The following is a 20,583-nucleotide window of genomic DNA, read 5'->3' as shown; positions in this document are numbered from 1 at the left end:
ACCGTTCACTCTTTCTCCTTGTCTTTTCTTATGACTAAAAACAATGGCCAAGATTAGATCAGAATCAATGGGTAGATAAGCAAAAAGGATAATTGGCCTCTTGGAAATGGAACTCACAGACTTTATCAGCATATAATGCTGGCATTGAGAACCTCATTTTTGTACATTGTCATTAGTGTCATGCTCCAACCAATAAACACAAGCGTCTTTTAAAAGCTGCATTAGCTGTTTCTGGACACCAGGGTGCCATTTACTTGACTGATGTAATAACCACTGTCCTATTGGGAAAATTTACTGAGACACATTCAATTTTGCTAATTTGATTTGGAGGTGCTGCATCTAAGACACAGTTACCTAAATACAGAACTGAAAGGGCAAGTCCACTGACATACTGCAGACCATCTGATTCCTCCTGTGGCCTGTAAATGCCCAACATCCACAGCATATTCAAGAGAGCTCCTTTTCTTAAATCCACAGCGTCCTGAGAGATATTGTTAATGTATCGTGGGTCACGGGACACAAAATCCAATGTTGTGGGGCTATTTGTAGAAACCAGTGGACATTTCTATAATAAAAACTTCCCTAAATATGGTTATAATTGTAATTACATATATTGTCATACAACATGTGTAACACACCTTTTAGGACACGCACAACAAGTATTCAAATGGCAGGCAATACCCATTTTTTGGAAGTAAAAGTTATTTAGTTATTATTTTACATTTAATAAAGCATACTTATGATGGTTTCTCTAGAACTCAGATTACTATAACAGCTACATGCTATTTTTTATTTCTTATATATTTATTTATACATATAGCATTATTAAACACATAACTAGTATCCTTCTAGATGTATCTTGGAGAATTTTCTATTTTTACTTCTGTGAGTTATTGTTTTATTTTTAAGTGGTTCATATGTGCCTTTTCTTCTATATTTGAGTGCAATCATATTAAATGGCTTCCTTCCTTTATTCTCCTAAGACTAAAATTCTTTCTTGGGTTATAGCCTGACTAAATCTCCCCTACATCTTTATAAGAAGGTGTGTCATAAAAGAATTTTGTTTTCTTCAAAAAAAAAAAGGGAGATGGGCTATATCATCATCCCAGTGACATTCCAAGCTGGAGCACCTCTCCTTGGTTCGGGTGCTGAGATTTACCCACAGAGTGATTTCCAATTTTGTGTCCTTATTTAACCTATGAGGAGAAACCTAGACAAGCATATGTTCTTGTAAAAGTAGCCTTTGGTTTAAAATGAACCCTTCTCCTGTCATAGAACTCCTGACCCTTCGAGGAAAATCAGCCACCCGCCCCCACTCCCATGGAAAGCTGGACTTAGGAGACCTTTGTTCTTAGTCTTTGAACATAGAATTGTTTGAAGGGGGGAACAAACAAAAAGAAAGGGAAGGAATCAGAGAGAGAGGAAATATATTTTCTTATAGAAGTAATGCTAGAATGCTTTAATGTTGTTGGTTAATTCAGCTTTGGAAGGTAGCATAGGAATTAATGTACTGATTTTTAAAATGGTTTCCATGGATATGTTTTATTCCAAGTCATACCCAATGTCATTGGGAGGGGGCAACCCATTACACACATAACATTCATTGAATGCCTGTTACATTTATCAGTACTTGTGGTTATTATATGTAAAATTCTGGCCCATAATAGATATTTAGTACATTCCCAAAAAATTAGAAATGAGTATTTTCTCAAATGCAAAATTATAATAGTGAGTTTTATTTTGTTTTGTTTTTTTACTTTGTCCACACAGATAGGTAGGAGGTATGAACACAGAGGGCTCATGAACAAGAGTCTACATTTGGTAACTGTTTAGCAGAAACAGCATCACGTATAAAGGATGCAGCAAACACAGTAGCTGCATTGGGTGAGGAGTGTATGTAGGAAAACCCATGAGATCCCTTCTGACCCTAAGGAGGAAAGACACAAAGGATAATGTCCACCTCCTCTTCTCTACCTGTTCATCTCTGTGCAAAACCATTCCCCATGCAAAAGGAAGAACTACATGGACAAGAAGGAAATCTTAATACAGGAGGATGTAGAATGTTTTTGGTGTGTTTCACATCTTATTGCATTTAAGATAACTACAAAATACCAGTTGTCCTTCCTGTTACAACAGATGGAAGAAATCTGGCACCATGTCCTTAATGTGTTTCCAGGAAAGAGGTTCAAAGTGTGTTTATTATCATATTTATTGGAACAGAGAAAAAGGACTCCAAAGAAATGAGCCTCTCAAATCTCTTCCCTTAAACAAAAACAGTAGCCTTAAAAAAAAAGGCTATTCAACAAGACTGATATATGTTGAATTTGAGCTGTCAGTAGAATAGCCATGAGCCCCATGTGGCTTTTGAGCATTAAAATGTGTTAGTGAGACCAATGAACTGAATTTTTAATTGTAATTCATTTGAATTAATTTTCTTAAGTATCAATAGTCACATGTGGCTATTGATGGCTACCACTTTGGACAACACATCTCTAAAGGCTGGTCCATTATAGGTTATCTGAGGGGAGGTTAATAATAGTGCAAACTATTCCATTATAATTTATCTGATTGATTTAATGGAACTTTATCTGTCTCCCAACTTCCTAAAATATCTGTTCTTACAATAATCAACTTTAAAACTCCTTTCTAGCTTCTACTTATCTATCAGCGTATTGTGTTACAAATTTTATGGGACATTTCTGCCCATAGTTCCCTTCTGGACAATTTGCCTCCACTCTCAGTCCTACTGAGTGCCCACCTAATTGTTGTATACTATGTGTCTTTCCTCACCAACCCAGGCACTGCTGAGAGGCCTACTGACCCCTGTGCAGTCTCTTTGTAAGCTGACCAAGTCAGTCTATTCATAAACTGGCCAATTATAAACTTAAAATCCGTGGAGAAAAGGTGAACTGGGCTAAATTGGAGACATGCATTTGGAATCAGAAATCTGGGAGATTCTGCTAGTCAGCATGCAAATAGGACCAAAGTAACACCCCATGATTTGCTGTGCTATTGTCAGACCTGCCCAGAGTAATGGCCCCAGGTCAACTGGAAGAGGGAAGAATAGTTGTTCCAAGGCAGCCAGGAAGTGGGGCAGTGAGACAGAATGAGAAAGATATAGCCTCACTGAGGCAAGTACACAATTGTCCAGCTCCTGACCAGCAAGGCTAGCTCCAGAATCTGTTTTCACCATGCTCGCTGTGCTTTTCATTCCTGAGACCCACAGTTGTAACAGTGACTTCTGAGCTAACCTAAACCTGAGAAAGTCTGTTCACTAAGACACATAGATTTAACACATGTATGTGGAATTGAACCTTCCTTCCTTACAAAAGAAATAAACAAACAAATAAGCAAAAAAAAACAAACAAACAAACTTGAGACTCCATGGGTCCTGGAGTTAATGAACCTGGAGATTCATTCTAAAAGGATTGCCTTTCCTTTAAAAAAATTTTTTATCATCACCCAAGACCCAAGAACATTTTTTCATTGCTTTGAGAGATGGGGGGTGCAGGGGGGCAGGGGGAGAGAGACATTGATGTGAGAGAGAAATATCAATAGGTTGCCTTCTGTGCACCCTGACCAGGGATCAAATCCAAAACCTGGCTATGTGTCCTGACTGGAAATCAAACCCACAAACTTTCAGTCCATAGAATGATCCTTCAAACAACTGAACCGAATCAGCTAGGGTGAGGATTGCCTCTCTTCCAGGTTCTTCCCTCTCTAGGTATTGCTGCTGAGTCCTCTTTGTCATTGAATCTAATTGAGTCTGTTATTTGAATAAGAAAGAGACAAGCGGAAGAAACTAGAACATCCTAGCCTGGCAGACAGAGGGTAGAAAAACTTGGCATCATTCTTGCTGTCATCAGTTGGGTTCCTAGAAGCAGGGCCTGAAGCAGGAATTTGTCAGCTTATGATTTACTGAGGGAGTGCTCTGGGACAGCAGGGTAGGCGGGGCTTGGAGCTCAGCAAGGATTTGGGCTTAGCTGGAGTCTGGTGTCAGCCTATTCCTCAGGGAGCCCTGGAGCACTAGCTGCCTCCCATACTAGGGGTTCAACATGTTATACTCCTCTGTCAATCATTGCTTGTGAGTGTAGCATCTTGGGTAGAGATGCTTCCATTGGCTTAAGGCAATTCTACAGAGAAGGGGCCAGCTGTGAGCTGTTTGCAGCCAGCACTCACCATAGTGCGGGTTATGGTACACAGGCCCAATAAGGGCACCTGGGGACCTGGGTGGGGCACTTACAACTTCTTCCTAAATAGGAACTCCAGTTTCTGGAAGAAAACAATACACTTAAAAATTATAAGTACTGAATTAAGCAAAGGAATCTCCACAAATTGAGAATGATCCAGCATATGGAGATCCTGGGAGCTTCTTAAGTAGAACTGAATACCAGTGACAAAAAATCAAACACAGAGAGGGAAGAGTGAAAACAGTCCAGTGGAAAAGCCACAGAAACATGGGGGTCACCTTCTAATGCAAGAATGACAAAAAAGAGGGGCTGTAACACTTGGCAATGACAAAAGATTCAATTTGAAATTGAAAGAGCAAATAGGACCAATGGTGCATAGCATAAGGCATGGCACAGAGTAGGTGCTTTAAAATATTTGTTCACAGTGTCAATATAAGAATGAATAACCGAATGGAAACAACTCTCAATGGATCAATAATTAATCACTCCCAATATTCATTTCTTCCCCATTCTGTTTACAGTATTCAGTTCACACTTTTAAATTAAAATTCACCAGAGGAAGAGTGTTTTTAAAGAAAGAAAGCAATGTGCACAACCATCCAAAATATTTGTGGGTGATAAACGAATGAGTCAACTGAGACCATGTGTCTTGCTGCTTGTTCTGTTAGTCACAAGGCTATTTGATGCAACTTGCTATGAGCAATGCTTATTTTCCAACTCTATTACAGTTCCTTGCAATGTAGCTTTAATTATAAATTAGTAAGGCAAGACAATGAAACAAATAACTGCTTTAAGCAATATATGAATTATTGAAAGTTGGATTAATTTATATCTTTTATGTGAATATATAAAATACTACACTTGATAATTTTAAAATTTTATAATTTGTCATTGTTGAAGGACCTAATCTACTATGGTGACTGTATCACCAGAAAGAAAAATAGGAAAGCATCCAATAGGATTCTTATTCCTGGGAAGTGTGTGAACATTACTGATGTTCCAGTGTCTCTGGAAAACATGACCAGGCAGGAGAGGTAGAGGGAGAAAAGGACTTGTTCTAAATTCTTACCTTTCGTTTCAATATGAAAATTCTTTCAATAGCAATAAACAAAAGCCTTTTGGAGACTGCTGAAAGGACCGATCAGTATACACACAGACATTATAAATACATAAGTATATGTGAAATGCAGTCTTTTCTTTGCATACAAAATCATGCTGATTGGTGATGATTCCTTTCGCAGAGGACAAAAATACTATGTTAATTTAGTCTCATAATTTTGTTTACAGTTTTATATATTTGGTAATATTCAAAATCTTTATATATTGTCCTAACTGGTATGGCTCAGTTGGGCATCATCCTTCAAAGAGAAAGGTCATCAGTTCAATTCCTAGCCAGGGCACATGCCTAGGTTGTAGGTACTGCCCGCCCCCCACCATATGATAGGTAACTGGTTGATGTTTCTCATATCTACGCTTCTCTTCCTCTCTTTCTCCCTCTGTTCTCCTCTCTACAAATAAATCAATTTTAAAATATTTATGAATACATGAATATATTTTATATTTTTTATGTTGCAGATGTATTTACTTTCAGCTGGAAAAGTTTAGGTATTGAACACACATCTGATATTCTAGCAATAAAATTAGAGAATACTTGGCAAGTGTTTCAGGGACTCTAAGATTTTACTACTGAAGACTATCTAAAGATGGAGGAAAACTACCCTATCTTCCTAAAGAAATTGAGAGCCACATCCTAGGAACACATCAGAATGGTGTTCTTTTTTTTTTTTTTTTGGAGGAGGGGAGGAGGAGAAGAGCTCCTTTTCTTTTATCTCAAAGATAAAAGAAATGTATTCTGCATTACACTTAGTAATGTATTCTGCGTTAATTAATAGGAAGCTCAGTTTTCCTGCTACACTTGAACTCTCTTTTCAAACAAATCTCTTGTACCTTGGCATTCTAATAACACCCATCACATTCATGCCCTGGTTTTTGCCCTCCAGCCCCAGCCTGGCACTCCCAACTTATAGGAAAGGGTAGCAGAGAGTCAGGACTGACAGGCTCAGGTTAGAACCCTCAGTAGCATTTGCCTTTTCTTCCTAGTTCCACTTTGAATGTGGGGGAGTGGACAGCCTTAGACACGACTGTGTCAGGAGAGGCCTGAGTGACCACACTTAGGATCCTAAAACAATGTCTGAAGCACAGTGACATTAAGTAACAGGACAGTTACAAAGATTCCACCCCCTTCTTTGTTGCCAATGCCTAATGCTTGGAAATGTCCAACTTAAATGTAACAAAATTTTCCAAGATTAAAGAAAGCTGACAGTGTTTAATTTTAATAACCAATATGCATATTGTATTTTGCCTGGGGTACTAACAGCACTCAATAAATAATTTAAAATAAATCATATAGTGTCTGACTATTCTATGGCTTTTTTAAATTTTATAGAGTTTTATTGCATGGATTTGTTTTAATGGCACACGAGCAGACTGGAGCCAGGTTGGCTGGGCAGACAAATAGAATTACTGGTCATTGACAGGGTGTGACTCGAAAGTTCCAAGTGAGTTTCTCTTATAGTAATACACACTTTTAACATTGACCTTTTCCTGTGGCTAGATTCCACTATTAAAATATGCTCTCTTTTTTTTATTTCCATTTCTAAAAAGAGTAGAGTATAAACTCTTCCTCCTAAAACAACCAGCAAAGTTTGACAATTTCTTTTGAAATTATGTTCACAGGTGCCAGAAAGCTACTGGAACTAGAGAGACCTGGATGTTGGAGAGGGAGGATGTACATGAGGTGACATTCTGAGTTTCATTTCCTCTCAAAGCATTTCCAGTGCAGAAAAATGAGATCCCACAGCCCAAACACCGTATACAAAGCAGAGGTCAAAGGGCTCAAACACTGATTTGACATTTCAGTGGTCTTCTTAGTCTGGGGAATTCAAACTTGAATAAACCTGAGGATGCAAGGTCCTAAAGAAACAGGAAATGCACTGAGGTGAGCCACACAATCTACATGTGCCACATGATGTTCTTGAGGTTCTTTATGTGCCTGAAGATATTTAAGAGGGTGAGTCTATCATGGCATTCCCTTTGTAGGAGGCAAAGAGATGGGTACCATCTTGCACACAGCTCCTCACCATTGGAAGGACAACATTGTTTGTGTGGATGGGTCTATGGATTAAGGAAAAAGTCCTGGTTGTGTTCAAGCTCTAGAAGGTGGCTTTATGGACCCTCTGGAAGCAGCTGCTGGGCTGACAGTTACTCTAACACCATTCCAGGTATTAGAGTGCTAGGGTTTGAAACCCCATTCTTAAATAAATTGCAATCACACTACTTGAGAACTAATAGAAAGGTTGATACTCTTCTTTTTGGGGATGATGTGATCCCACATTGTTCATTAGAAACCTCCAGGGATTTCACAAACCGACTGAAAAATTCTGTTCCTATAGTCACATTCTCTCTCAGACTTCTGTTTAACCAAAAACACCTCATGCTGCAATTCAGGCTCCTGCCTCTTATTCTGTTTTCAGAAGCAATAGAAAAAAAAAAGTCCCACAACCCATGAATAATAATATTTTTACACAGAGGCCTCAATTAGCCATTCTCCAGGGAATAAAGTTCTTATGAACAAACTCATTCATGCTAATGATAATTTTTATTTCTCAGAAACTTCAGAAAGCAAAGCTGCCTATGTTTGCAGCTGCAACGTACTTTCTGTTAGTGCACACCCATGTGAAGATTCCTTACAAGGTATTGTGAAATCTGGAGGATTGATCTTCTACCTAGTTTTCTCTGTTCTTTTTGTACACAGGGATTGCTCTGAGATTTTAAGTTGTGACAGAAGCTGTTTCCTTTTACTCTTGAGCAACCCTTACATTACTCTCCCAACCACACTTGCAGTTAGGTGTGGTCATGCAATTGAGTTCAGGCCAATGAAATAAGGATGACAGCCGATTTATCCCACTTCTAGGCAGGACCCATGCAATTCACCTGAGTGATTCTCAGCTCTTTTTCCTCACGTGGCAGTTAGATAGAGAAACAAGTGGATCTGAAGACAGAAGCAGCCTGGGTCCCTGATGGAGTATGTGGAAAGCTGCCAGCCAGGACCATTCATGGTGGATTGTGAGGTAAATGAGAAACACTTTTATTGTATGAGGCCATGGGGAATTTAATTGTTTTGTTATAGAAGTTAGCCATCTACCATTATGGAGAGGCTGGAACCAGGATCTGCAGGTTGTTAAGGGTGCATTTACTCTCTGGCAATAGACTGCCTGGGTTCAGGTCATGGCCCTGCCACTTGTACCAGTTATGTGACTCTGGGACACTCCCAAAGGATTCTGGTTCCTAAATGAGTAGGAACCATCCCCTTGATTAGCAAACTTTGCTACATACAATGAACAATATTGATTGATCTTTCATATTTCTTTTCTTTGAGCTAAATGGGCCTTGCTTTTTCCTTAAGGAGTTTTAATGCCTTAATGTTTGAATCATCCCTGTAGTGGGTAAGAAAGGCTCTTTGAGTCCTCTAGTAAAAGAACCTGACCCAGCATCGAAGGAGCTGAGACTCCCGAGTGATGCATAGGACCACCACGTGAGCTATTTATTCTCTGTGTGCTCGGCCCAACCTGATATTGGCCCTTCTTTGCCCTGAGAGGCTGACCAATGTGAACCACTTGGTCACTCCCATGGTGACTGGTGTCTGGATGGCTTGGGCCACTGGGGGAGACACAAGTTGGGCTACTTCTTTCCTTCTCCCTTCCTGCTTTGGCACTTTGCCTCTGTGATCATAGTGCCTGAAAAAACACTTGTACTCCTTATCCCCTTAGGCCTAGAGGCAGTAAAGTTCCTTCAGGCCTCACCATCTTTTTTGCTTCCTTCCTTAACCCTTAGGTGTCCCTTGCATTGAAGTATCTTCATCTGAATCACCTGAGGTGGATTCTCTTTCTTACCTGTACCCTGACCCATGCATTCCTGAAATTAGAGATTGCCCGTGAAGCAGATGCTGAGGCAAGGAGTGGGTGCAAACAGTTTATTTGGGAAGTACAGGGACCTCTCTCAGGGAAGTAAGGGGTTGTTACACTCAGTTCCAGGGAAAAGAGCTAATTAGGGCTGAGTTAGTTAGCCAGTTAAAGAGCATGTGAGCGAGGCTCAATCCTGCTGAGGAACTCAGAAAAAACTGTCAAATGTGCCTCAGAATTATGTCACCTAAAGGGTAAAGGTGCTACCTGTCCCCTCCTGAGAGATCAGTGGGGGGAGAGCTACTCCTGGGGGTGTTAATCACCAGGACTGGCAGCCTATCTCACCCCCAGGCTACCCAGCCTTGCTTAGGATGGAAAAGGGAGCTGTTGGCCCCAGGCTCAGTGCATGTATGTGGGTGGTGCTCAGAGACCCACTACAGCCAACATCAAGTCTACATATTCTTCCTTTTAGATACATTGCCAGGATTCTCATTTTAGAAATTAGTAGTCACATCATCCCCACTGGATATTATTGAATGACACTCCTACCTTGAGTTTATCATTTTCCATCTCACTTATAAAACTATTTCTCCTCTCCACTTACACTTCTTTGTGCTTTTCTTCACTGAATTTTATTCTGACACTTGCAATTTTATCATGTCATTTTGAATTCCAATTTTCTCCATACTGAATATATCGCTCCATACTGCATACTGAAAATATTACTTCATGTGATTCTAAAGATCCAGGGGCTACTCCAGATAGTTATCAGTTAGGGTCTCCCCAGGTTTCATGTTTTTCAAAAGCATGGGGCTAGACACATAAATATATGGTGATTAATTTCAAATGCTTCAAACTGTGGCTCCAGAGATGGCCACATATATTTTTGGGTCACTTAGGTGGACCACTTATCCATTCAATTAACGTTTATGCTGTGTCCACCAGGCACCCCCAAACTGAGAATGTACTGGTGCACACAATAGGGTCTGGGTCCTCAGGAGCAGTAAGACAAATAAATATATAAATTAAATAGAATGTGCCAAGTGCTTGGATGCAGACACCTGGGAAAGGATATGGGTGTGCCTGTGCCTGTGCCTGTGTGTGTGTGTGTGTGTGTGTTTGTGAGAGAGAGAGAGAGAATATCTGTACTGAAACCAATGTTTGGATCAACGAAGTCTGAGCTGAGATGGGAGCAGGTGCTTGGATCAGGACGTTACAAATATTTACACAAGGTGAGAGAAAGGCCTGCACCTTCGGGAGGTGGAAGCAGGGTGAAACCTGCTAGAGCACCGCCATGCTGGAAACCAGGGGTGAGGAAGGGGAAAGACGCAGGGCCAGCAGAGGGCAGACTTTGCTGGCTTCCTGCCTCCCAGCTAGACTTCTGAGAGCCCCTTGAAGAGCCAGGGAAATGTCTTGCTTCAAATTCTGCTTTTCTACCATGTGCACTTTGTGTCATTTAGGAGATGATAGCTCATTTACTTTGAACTTGAGCGGCTTCTTCAAAAGGAAGTTTAGATGATTCCAAGTCCTTTAGGAACAGAGAAAAGATGCCTGTGTGTTTACAAAACCAGTAAGTAACCATGACTCAGGGTGCCCCTGCTTCTGCTGCTGCTCATCTGTCTGGGGTGGGTATGGGCTCTCATGCTTTGGTTTTCTTTTCTGGTGCTAACAGCACCCCTCTCTGCCCAGTGATGGCCCCTGCCTCTTAGTCTCCCAGAAAAGCCAGGTGCAGGCAGAATCTGGGAAACACTGGTAATCCTCCACAACACACTGGAATGTGGAAGCTCACAGAGCTTGTGCACAGGATAGAAATGAGTGAGTAGAGTCACTTAAGCACCGCAACCTTGGATTTCCTTGCCTCAGTTTCCCCATCAGCAAAAAACAAAATAAAACAAAACTATGCAGGGTTACTATTAAAAGTGTTATCATGTGAAAACAACTTTGCCTGGCAAATATGAATGCTATCTAAATTTTAACTACTAATTTTTTCTAGTCAGTCCTACAAAGTGATGATTGCCAAGTGATGAGAGTCTCAACTGGGTAAAAAGTACAGCCATGTCACTACAAAGTCCCATCACTGCAGGAGCAATGACAATGCGGACTCAGTCCCATTGTTTTAGATGTGCATTCTGCATTGCTAGAAAATAGTTCCCTCAGACTCACAACTTCATTGATACCAAAGTGATATTTCAAACTATTCCCACAGGGCCATGTGCCTTTATTGCCTTTATTTCTTATAATTAAGGTCTGCAGTTGCATATTTCTTTTCTCGGGTAGTGCTTCATTTGTTTTCTGAGTCAGGAGGTGTCACCGCTCTGTAAACACCCTTCCCGCTGCAGGAGCCGTGGGAGGTTCTGTCTGCCACATGCCAGTCCTCAAACTCTGCTTCAGAAAGAGGAGGAAATCAGGATGCCGAATTAACTCACCAGCCCTTTGCATCCTTTAATTCTGTGGACAGCCTAATTATCTACTCAGCCAAATACCAATGACCTGTAATCAGTGTTATGATGAAGTTCAATAGCAGATGGACTTTCAATTGATTTCAAACAGACTCTTAATTGTTTCTCCTTCTTTAGCCTTCTCCTTCCTTTGTGTCTATATCTGGCAGTGTAACTCTCTCTTGGGTTCCCCAAGCCCCTTGCCACTTCACCAAACCAACAAGTATGCCTTCCCCCAGCTTCATGCTTCAAGTGCTTCACCATTTGAAACCTCGCAACGAAACTTCCAATAAACGAGGGACAGCCTGAAAATTAGCTTGGAGACAACTATCTTTGGTCACTTGGACTAGATCAGCGGTGTCAAACTCTTTCTCACCAAGGGCCACATCAGCCTCACAGTTGCCTTCAAAGGGCCGAATGTAATTTTAGGACTGTATAAATGTAACTACTCCTTAACGAGGGGCAAGGAGCTCAGCACTGCTGCTGGGTAGAAACAAGGCACCTGGCCGGATATAACAGGGTGGAGGGCCGGATTCAGACTTCAGGCCTTGTGTTTGCCACCTGTGGACTAGATAAACAGATTATTCAATTTCCAAGTCCTTATCCAAAATGACTTTTTGATCCCTTTCATCCTGTAATTGCTACTTTGGGGTTTGAAATACATTGGGATTCAGGATGAGGGTAGTTTAACAACCAACTCCTTCTTGAGTATTTCTATGAATTCATGTGCAAACACATGTACATGCATACTTACAGTCATGTGTAGAGACTACTAGAACATATCTGAGCTCTAGGCCGTTTCTATGGTCTATGGGCAGTAAGAGCTTATAGAAACCTTTCTTCTATACAGATGTCCTTTTTTTGAGCACAAGATGCTCTATTCTATATCTTTGAAAAAGCACACCTGACTCCACCCTTAATAAACTGTCCTCTTTGCCTAGTGAGCCAGCTATAAATGTCATGTAGATGTGGCTATCTGAAAGTAAAAGACTTAGGTCAGTTGATAGAAAAATTGCCAGCAGCTCTGCCCCTGGTCAGAAAGATGATGGGAGGCTGTGGTCATAAAAGGTGGAATCCTGATGGCAGCAAGAGTCTTGCAGCGGACAGGCTAATCATCGCACATCTAAAATGCCCCCATCTGGTGTTTGTGGTGGCTGCTTACAGTGTGGACTGCTAGTTCCCAAAGCAAATGCTTTCTGATGAAATACAACATCCATTGGGGCATTTCATGTCATCTTTGAAAGGAGAAATAGGTTGCCTTAGGTTGGGTTCCCCCAGGAGGAAGCCTCTGCGACAAGGACTTGAGTGTAAGTAGTTTATTTGCAAGATAGTCCCAGGAAGCAAGGGAAGTAGGATAGTGATTCAGGCAAAGGAAGGCTACCAACACAAACTGAGTTCATGAGCAAGTTACTGCTGTGGGCAACTGGCTCTCAATCTTGCTGGGGACCTATGGAAGACAACTGTCTCCTATCCCTGTTCCCTACATTTCACCCAGGAGCTGGGAAGCTGCAGCATTTATCCATCAACACTTGTCCATCCTTAGCTGAGAGATGTTCCCAGGGGTATTAGTTCTTCACCACTTCTGTCTGCTTCCCTGTGCCCCCCTGCCCTCCACATAGAGGCTTCATAGCCAGAAAAGGCCACAGGGACACAGGCAGGTTAACAGCAGCATCTGTGTGCCCTATAGCTGCCCCATGGAAACATACACTCAGACAAGCCTAAGAGGAGATGAACTGGTAGATATCTCAAATACAGAGTTACCAGGAGAAAACCCACAGAGTTACAACAAACTGAGTAACATCTGAACCAAAAGATGGATACACTTGATTACTGAAGATGCTTAGATGGTGATGGAAAAGGTGAGGAAAGGAAGAGTGAGGGTAAAGAAGAAATATTGTTCTTGGAGTTACAAGTCCTCCAAAGGCCTTAGGGAACCCTGCCACCAAAATCATACACGTTATGGGAAGAAAAGGACCTATGATCATCTCTCAGCCACCCAGCTAATCAGTAGCATGTTGACTGAATGGCCAGCATTTGGCAGAGTTTAAATGGGAAACCACCTTATTTTCCTTTGACCACTCCAAAGGCAGGATCCTTTACATGGATCTCCATTCATACTCTGGACAAAAATTTGTGAAGACATCACAGATTTCTGGTCACTCTCAGTTTTAAGAATCATCTAATTTTAATAATTATGATTTACAAAATAAGTCACAAATCTCATTCTCTCATTTACAGGGAAAGGAAAAATGAAACTGTTACAGGGTGCAGCCAAGAGGGGGGACCCCAAATAGGCATTTGAAATGGGGTCCAGAACTCAAGGTGTCTAGGAGATTTTAAGATGTCTTCACCCCTTCCTCTACAGGTGTGAGTTGGGGGAAGGGGCACACAGAGCAAGAACATGCAGGGCAGCTTTGCAGCTAATCCATGGCATGGTCATTTAGCATACCTATAGCCTTTGGCTGGTCACTTAGATATGCTAAATAGCTATGGCCATGCTCAAGGCCAGGGGGATGGAAAGGGACCCCCCCCCAAAGATGGGACCTGGGGGGCAGGTCCTCTGAGTTACAGCACCTGCGTGGGAGCTGGGAGAAGATTGGCTCCATGACATGGGGTGACACCTGCCCAGACCCACGATGGCGACCAGAAAAGCTGGAGAAGACAGCAGATTGAGGGCAAGTGTGCCCAAGTGTAGGAGGAGTCGGAAATGGGGCTGCAGAAAAAGATTGGCTCGGGGGATTTAAACCCAGACACGGCAGCCATTGAGGGAGAACCACACGGCCTGGACAGAGTGGGGACTCTCCCTTCCCGCAGCCCTGAGAAAGGGAGAACCACGCGGCCTTGACAGAGTGGTGACTCCCGTGGCCCTGGGAGAGAGGACCATGTGCCTTTGCCAGAGTGGGGACCCCCACAGCTTTAGAAGGGGAACCACCACCTGGTTTTAGCAGAGATCCCAGCAACTCAGCTGAGGGTGCCGGGAACCCAGGGAGGTCTCCCAATCGAGATGGAGTACTAACTGGGAAGAACCAGAGGACTGCCTGAGCCATGGACTTCTATTTCCTTTCCTGAGATATGGTACTCTGGACTGGGCAAAGGGGAAGGAAGGAAGGACTGTGTCTGTTTGTGGGTCTTTTAAGGGACTTTAGGATTTTTTGATAAAGACATTAGGTCACTACTTTAAGTTTGTATAGCATTTAAATAAACATTTCCTTTCCTTTTCACAAATCTCTGGCATTGAGAGACGTCTTTCCTAGGGTGGCGGACATAACGGACCCGGGACCTTCTTTCAATAATAGTATATCGTCCCAGGCCCCCCACCCCCTTGTTTGTTCTGTAACAAAACCACATAACAAGTCCTCTTACATTCTTTATATCCAAAGAACCTTGCTCATTATTTCATTATAGGACTTTTTTTTAAGATTTTATTTTTATTTATTTTTAGAGAGGGAAGGGAGGGAGAGAGAGAGAAGCATCAATGTGCGGTTGCTGGGGGTCATGGCCTGCAACCCAGGCATGTACCCTGACTGGGAATCGAACCTGCGACACTTTGGTTCACAGCCCACGCTCAATCCACTGAGCTACACCAGCCAGGGCTCATTATAGGACTTTTAACAGCACCTCATATTCACTCTGCAATTTATTTATTTGTACAAACACTTTTATTTGGGGTCATTAATTTTGACTTTGGGTTTAAAAATAATACTTGTGCCCTGACTGGCATAGCTTAGTGGGTTGGGCGCCATCCCACAAACCAAAAGGTTGCTGGTTCGATTCCAGTCAGGGCACATGTGTGGGTTGTGGGCCAGGTTTCTCTCTCACACTGATGTTTCTCTCCCTCTTTTTCTCCCTCCCTTCCCCACTCTCTAAAAAGAAATAAATAAAATCTTTAAAAAATAAAAACAATGTTTTCAAAACGTTTGAAAAGTGATCATAAGTCTTAACTGACTCTCACCTTGAAATGGGGCTGCTATTCCTGCTTTCTAAAGTGTCTAAGATTGCTAAGCTAACCTTATTATGTGGACTCAAGTTTAAGTTCGTGGGCAAAGATATCACTGAACCCACTCATGTACATGCATCATTTGTTCAAATTCTGCTTACAACACATTATAGGAGACCATTCTGCATGGCGTGGGCCCAGCTCCTACTCGGAGATGCACAGGACCCATGCCAACGGATAGGTTCTCCCATGGGGAATCAGGCCTGCACTCTACCTAGGCCGCTATGAGACTTGCTTTTGCTAAAACTCCCTCACCCTGAATTGAAACAGCAAGTGCTTACAGTAACTTCCTAAAATCCATGCTAAACCAGGAGTGTGACCCATTCAACCACGTTTCCCTTTTCATTTGCAAATATCCCTCTTCTGTGATGTGATTACCAGCATCCTCTCCTTTGTTTTCTGTAAAAGGTAACACCTAAAGTGAACCTGTGCATAGTAAATGAGGACCATTATGTATTGTGCCCAGAGAAACAATAAAAGCCTATCGAGGCAAGGTCTGAGGCTTTTTCTCCTCTTCAGAGAGAAGCCATGTTGTCCCTTTTCTTCCACAGAACTTGGTAGTCCATGTGAATTTCTTGTGCCTCATCCACAATGTGGCAGACCCCATGAGCCAGGGTCTGCATCACACATTCTCCCAGAGAAGTAATATTTAGTAATCACTCATTCTATTAGAGTTCTTGAGCATATTTTTAAAGTATCATATAAAATAAAACAGCCAAATAACAGGACCTTTTCCCCTAGTATTGCATCTAACTTAACATTAATGTCAAAAAATACTAAAGCCACATTCCTTGTGTGAACACAACATTCCTTGTGTGTGAGATCATTGTTGCATTTCCCTTCTTAAATTACTTGTTTGTATAACATCTTCCATACTAAAATGGAAACTCAGTCCCAAAACATGATTCAGAAGTATTAGGACTCCATTTTTGCCACTGTATGTGTAGGGATTTATCTATGAACCCTAATAGGAGTTGACCATAATTTTATTCCCATTGGAAGTTAGACTATGTTTTATTTCATGGAAATGCTTCCATATAATATGATTGAAATGAAGGTATTTGATACCAAAGAAATTCCAATTCTATAGTTTTTGAAGTAGCCGATTTAACTTCATTTATTTAGTTATTTTAGAGGTGAGAATAAAGAACATTTAGAATTAAACATAATCCAAGTACCTACACACTCATGATGCCTTTTTACATAGTTGTAAAATATACATTAGAACTTTGGAAATGTGGGCCCTGATTGGATAGCTCAGTTAGTTGGTCAGAGTGTCACCCTGATACACCAACATCGTGGGTCTGATCCCCAGTAAGGGCACATACAATGAAGACATAAATAAGTAGAACAACAAATTGATGTCTCTTTCTCTCTTTCCCTCTCTTTCTAAAATCAATCATAACAAAATTTTAAAAGAGTTATTAGAAAGGAATATCACATTAAAAAACTTTGGAAATGTGTAATTATGACATTCAAAAAGACTTAGGGGTGTGTTGTAATGACAAAGCTCTGAAACTGGGAGCCTGGATGTTATCCTGGAAAGAGTGTGAGTTTCACATGGGTCAATACCAGCTTAGCAGCTGTGTGAAAGTGGCAGATAAGTACCTAATTAGTTCTTCATTTTAAAAAAAAAGAAATAGCTTCCCCCTCTCACCACCAACACTCAAACTCACAAAACAAACAATCTGTCTCATAGGTTTGGTAAAAGAAGCAATGCTAGTTCCCCTCTTACCGGAAAATCAGGGATCAATATCATAACATATTCTACCTATTCTATGTACCGTGTAACTTGAGTGAATTAACGTCTGGTCCCATGAATGAAAAATGAGTCCTTTGTGAGGAGAGATGTAATTGACCATTTGTGAAGGCAATTGACATTTTTCAGAAAAGGATAAAAGCAGCTAATTCTTTGTAAATCTAACATTATTCTTGATAATCTAAGAGTAAGATAATACCTTAATGCTCTGTAAGTGATGCTCTGGAACAGTATAGAAAGGAGAAACTGATTTGGCTTTTTAATTCTCCCAGATGAAGAAGTCAATGTAGAAATGAGAGAGTACTGTAGTAGTTTCTTCTCTCTTCCTCTCTACTTCCATTATCTTTTGGTTTCTCCTTTGCTCCCCCATTTCCATTTTTCTTCTATCCTTGTGTCTCTGTGCATCTGTCTGTATGTCTGTATCTCTCACAATATGAGCACTCTTCAGTATGTAATGTTAATAAACTAAAGAACAGTTAATTGTAGTCATTTCTAACTCAAAGAGCCATATAACGTATTAAATTAGTGGAAACTTGTCAGTAATGTAGCATTTCAAAGAAGTCATACATAGAAATGTTACTGCATTATAATCATATACTTATAAACTATAACCAAAAAGTGCATTTGAACAAATGAGTCATGTAACTTTTGAGTCATATAACTTTTAGTTCATTAGTACTTTATAAAAATATACACTAAGACTAACTTCCTATGAAAATACATCAAGGATTTGGACTTCTGGTCAAGATGGTTGCATAGGTAAACACAGCTCACATCCTTGCACAATCACATCAAAATTACAACTAAACTATAGACTAACCATCATTTAGAACCATCACAAACTGAGCTGAATGGAAGTCCTACAACTATGGGATTAAGGAAGAAACCATATCAAGACTAGACTACAACTCCAGGCAAAACAAAACTGATGGCCTCTGAGATCTACACATTCAATCTTCCAACATGGCAGATAGTGATAGTTTCAATGAAATACACTCATGAAGAAGGAAAGCTCAGTTTGTTCTGAGAACTGCAAACAAATGTGGCAAAACAGTGGTTTTGCATATAGATTGTCTTGATGATATGTCTTGGAGAAATCTATGTGAAGGGACTTTGTTAAAAATTAAAGGTGTTATTAGCTTTACTTTTCAAATGGGTATTGAAAGATGTCTGGTGCGAATCCATTCAGATTTGAAAGCACAGGCTTTGGCATCAGTGATAATGCCAACCAGGTTATGAAGGCTCAGCAAGCCTTTCACTGTGAAAAGTGAAAGTGGAGGAGAGATGCTGGTTTCATTCTAGGATATAGCTGTGGAAGTAAAATACAACACAGGGCTGCCCAACTGCCTGCCTGAGGATGAGAGCCCCAGGAAGGAGCAGAACAAAGCAGTGTCCTGCCTGGGGGGCTCCCACCAGGAGTGTGGGGCTTGCTGGCTGAGCACAGCTGTAAACTTTTTATCCAGATTGTTACACTGTTGACTTCAATTTGGGGTGCAAGGGCTGTGTGTGAGTGAACAAGGGGCCAGTTCCCCATTGTTGTGGTGAACTGTCAAGTGCAATTTGCAATAAGTTATCATGAAAAGTTTTTAGATTACATGATTGTGCATGCTGCATTTTACATTTTATTGGACACTTTGCCCCACTAAGTGGTGAAAAGGACAGATGCTACAAGTAGAACTGCTTTGTTTATGAGGTATTTTGATTTTGTTTTCCTTTGTTTAATTACCTCACTTTAAAAAAAAAAAGCATGGGTCCACAGTTAAATCAAACCTATATATGTACAGCTTCACATTTTATTTTACATGAACCACTTGATTAGAAAAACTCATTCTGTTCTCAATCCTCAGAACCAATATGAAGAGGTATTTTAGTTCAAGTTGTACATGAATTACTGGACATTGTTCTCTGCTTTTCTTCATGAAAAATACTTGCATTGGTACTCTTTACTGAGAGTTGAAAACATCTCTCATTATCCCCCTTTTGTTCCTTTAAAAAAATTTTGCCAATGATGTTTATGGAATAGTCATTACTAATGACATTTTGTGAATTTAAATATATTCATTTGAATGTAGCAATCCACTAAAAAAATACAGTTGAAGAAAGAAAGAAAGAAAGAAAGGAGAAGAGAAGAGAAGAGAAGAGAAAAAAGAAAAGAAAAAGAAAATACATCAGTGTACTCATGGAAGTACAAATTATATTTTCTAAAGTAATGCCTCTATATAATTTATCATTTCAATCTAATGCAAATAACGGATGACTTGTATAAATTTATGATTATCAAAAGTCTTTGGAATTATAGATTTTTTCATATCTCATTATATATAGAACATGCCTTCCATCAAGGACCTTTATTTTTTTAATGTTTCTTAGGATAGGTTGAATCATATAGGATCTACTAGCTACATGATATCTAGTTGAATATGGAAAATACTACTCAAACTTTAAGGTTCTATAATACAGTGGTTATATTTTGATTTTAAATGACATGCTTAATGAGGAATTTGTAATAAATAAAATGAACTGATAGTTTCAAAAATCTAATTAAATAATTTCTTTTTTTTAAAGATTTTATTTATTTATTTTTAGGGAGGGAAGGGAGGGAGATAGAGATAGAGAGAGATAGAGAGAGAGAGAGAGAGAGAGAGAGAGAGACATCAATGTGCGGTTGCTGGGGGTTATGGCCTGCAACCCAGGAATGTACCCTGGCTGGGAATTGAACCTGGGACACTTTGGTTACCAGCCCACACTCAATCCACTGAGCTATGCCAGCCAGGGCTAAATAATTTCTATAAATCAGTTGCAGCCTATAGTTTTAAGTTCTTGGATATACCTATAGGTGTGTGTGTGTGTGTGTGTGTGTGTGCGCGCGCGCGCATGTGTTTAAAGAGGTAAGTTCGAGGTCAGTCATGGGGATTTAACTGTGCTTCCTCTTCTATCTGTTGTTAAAGTAAGCATTCTATTAAATTAAAACGTACATGAAGTACAGAATGTACAGCTTAGTTCATGTGCACAAAGAAAACACATTCTTGAAGCCATAGAACAGATCAGATCAAGGAGAAAAGCGCTGGCAGCCTCCCTCCAGCTGTGCCTTAGTCATCAGCTCCACCAAAGATCAGCCACTATCCTGACTTCTTCCATCAGAGATTCATTCTGCTTGATTTTGAACTTTACATGTATAGAATCACACAGCCCATCTTCTTTTAGGTCAAGTGTCTTTGATGCAGCATTACATCTGTGA

At 40.6% G+C, this 20,583-nt stretch overlaps 1 protein-coding gene and 1 pseudogene across 5 annotated transcripts in view; one reads left to right on the top strand and one right to left on the bottom strand.

Moving 5' to 3' along the window:
• The window catches only part of PAK5 (p21 (RAC1) activated kinase 5), a 274,928-nt gene that overhangs the window by 120,622 nt on the left and 133,723 nt on the right, over positions 1–20,583 (bottom strand). The window lies entirely within an intron of this gene.
• On the top strand, positions 13,434–19,123 carry LOC114506070 (annotated as a pseudogene).

This window comes from Phyllostomus discolor, chromosome 9 (assembly GCF_004126475.2).
Source record: "Phyllostomus discolor isolate MPI-MPIP mPhyDis1 chromosome 9, mPhyDis1.pri.v3, whole genome shotgun sequence".
In the NCBI taxonomy this organism is placed as follows: domain Eukaryota; kingdom Metazoa; phylum Chordata; class Mammalia; order Chiroptera; family Phyllostomidae; genus Phyllostomus; species Phyllostomus discolor.
Note: the sequence above shows the minus strand (reverse complement) of the source record. Positions and strands in the feature narration are given on the sequence as shown.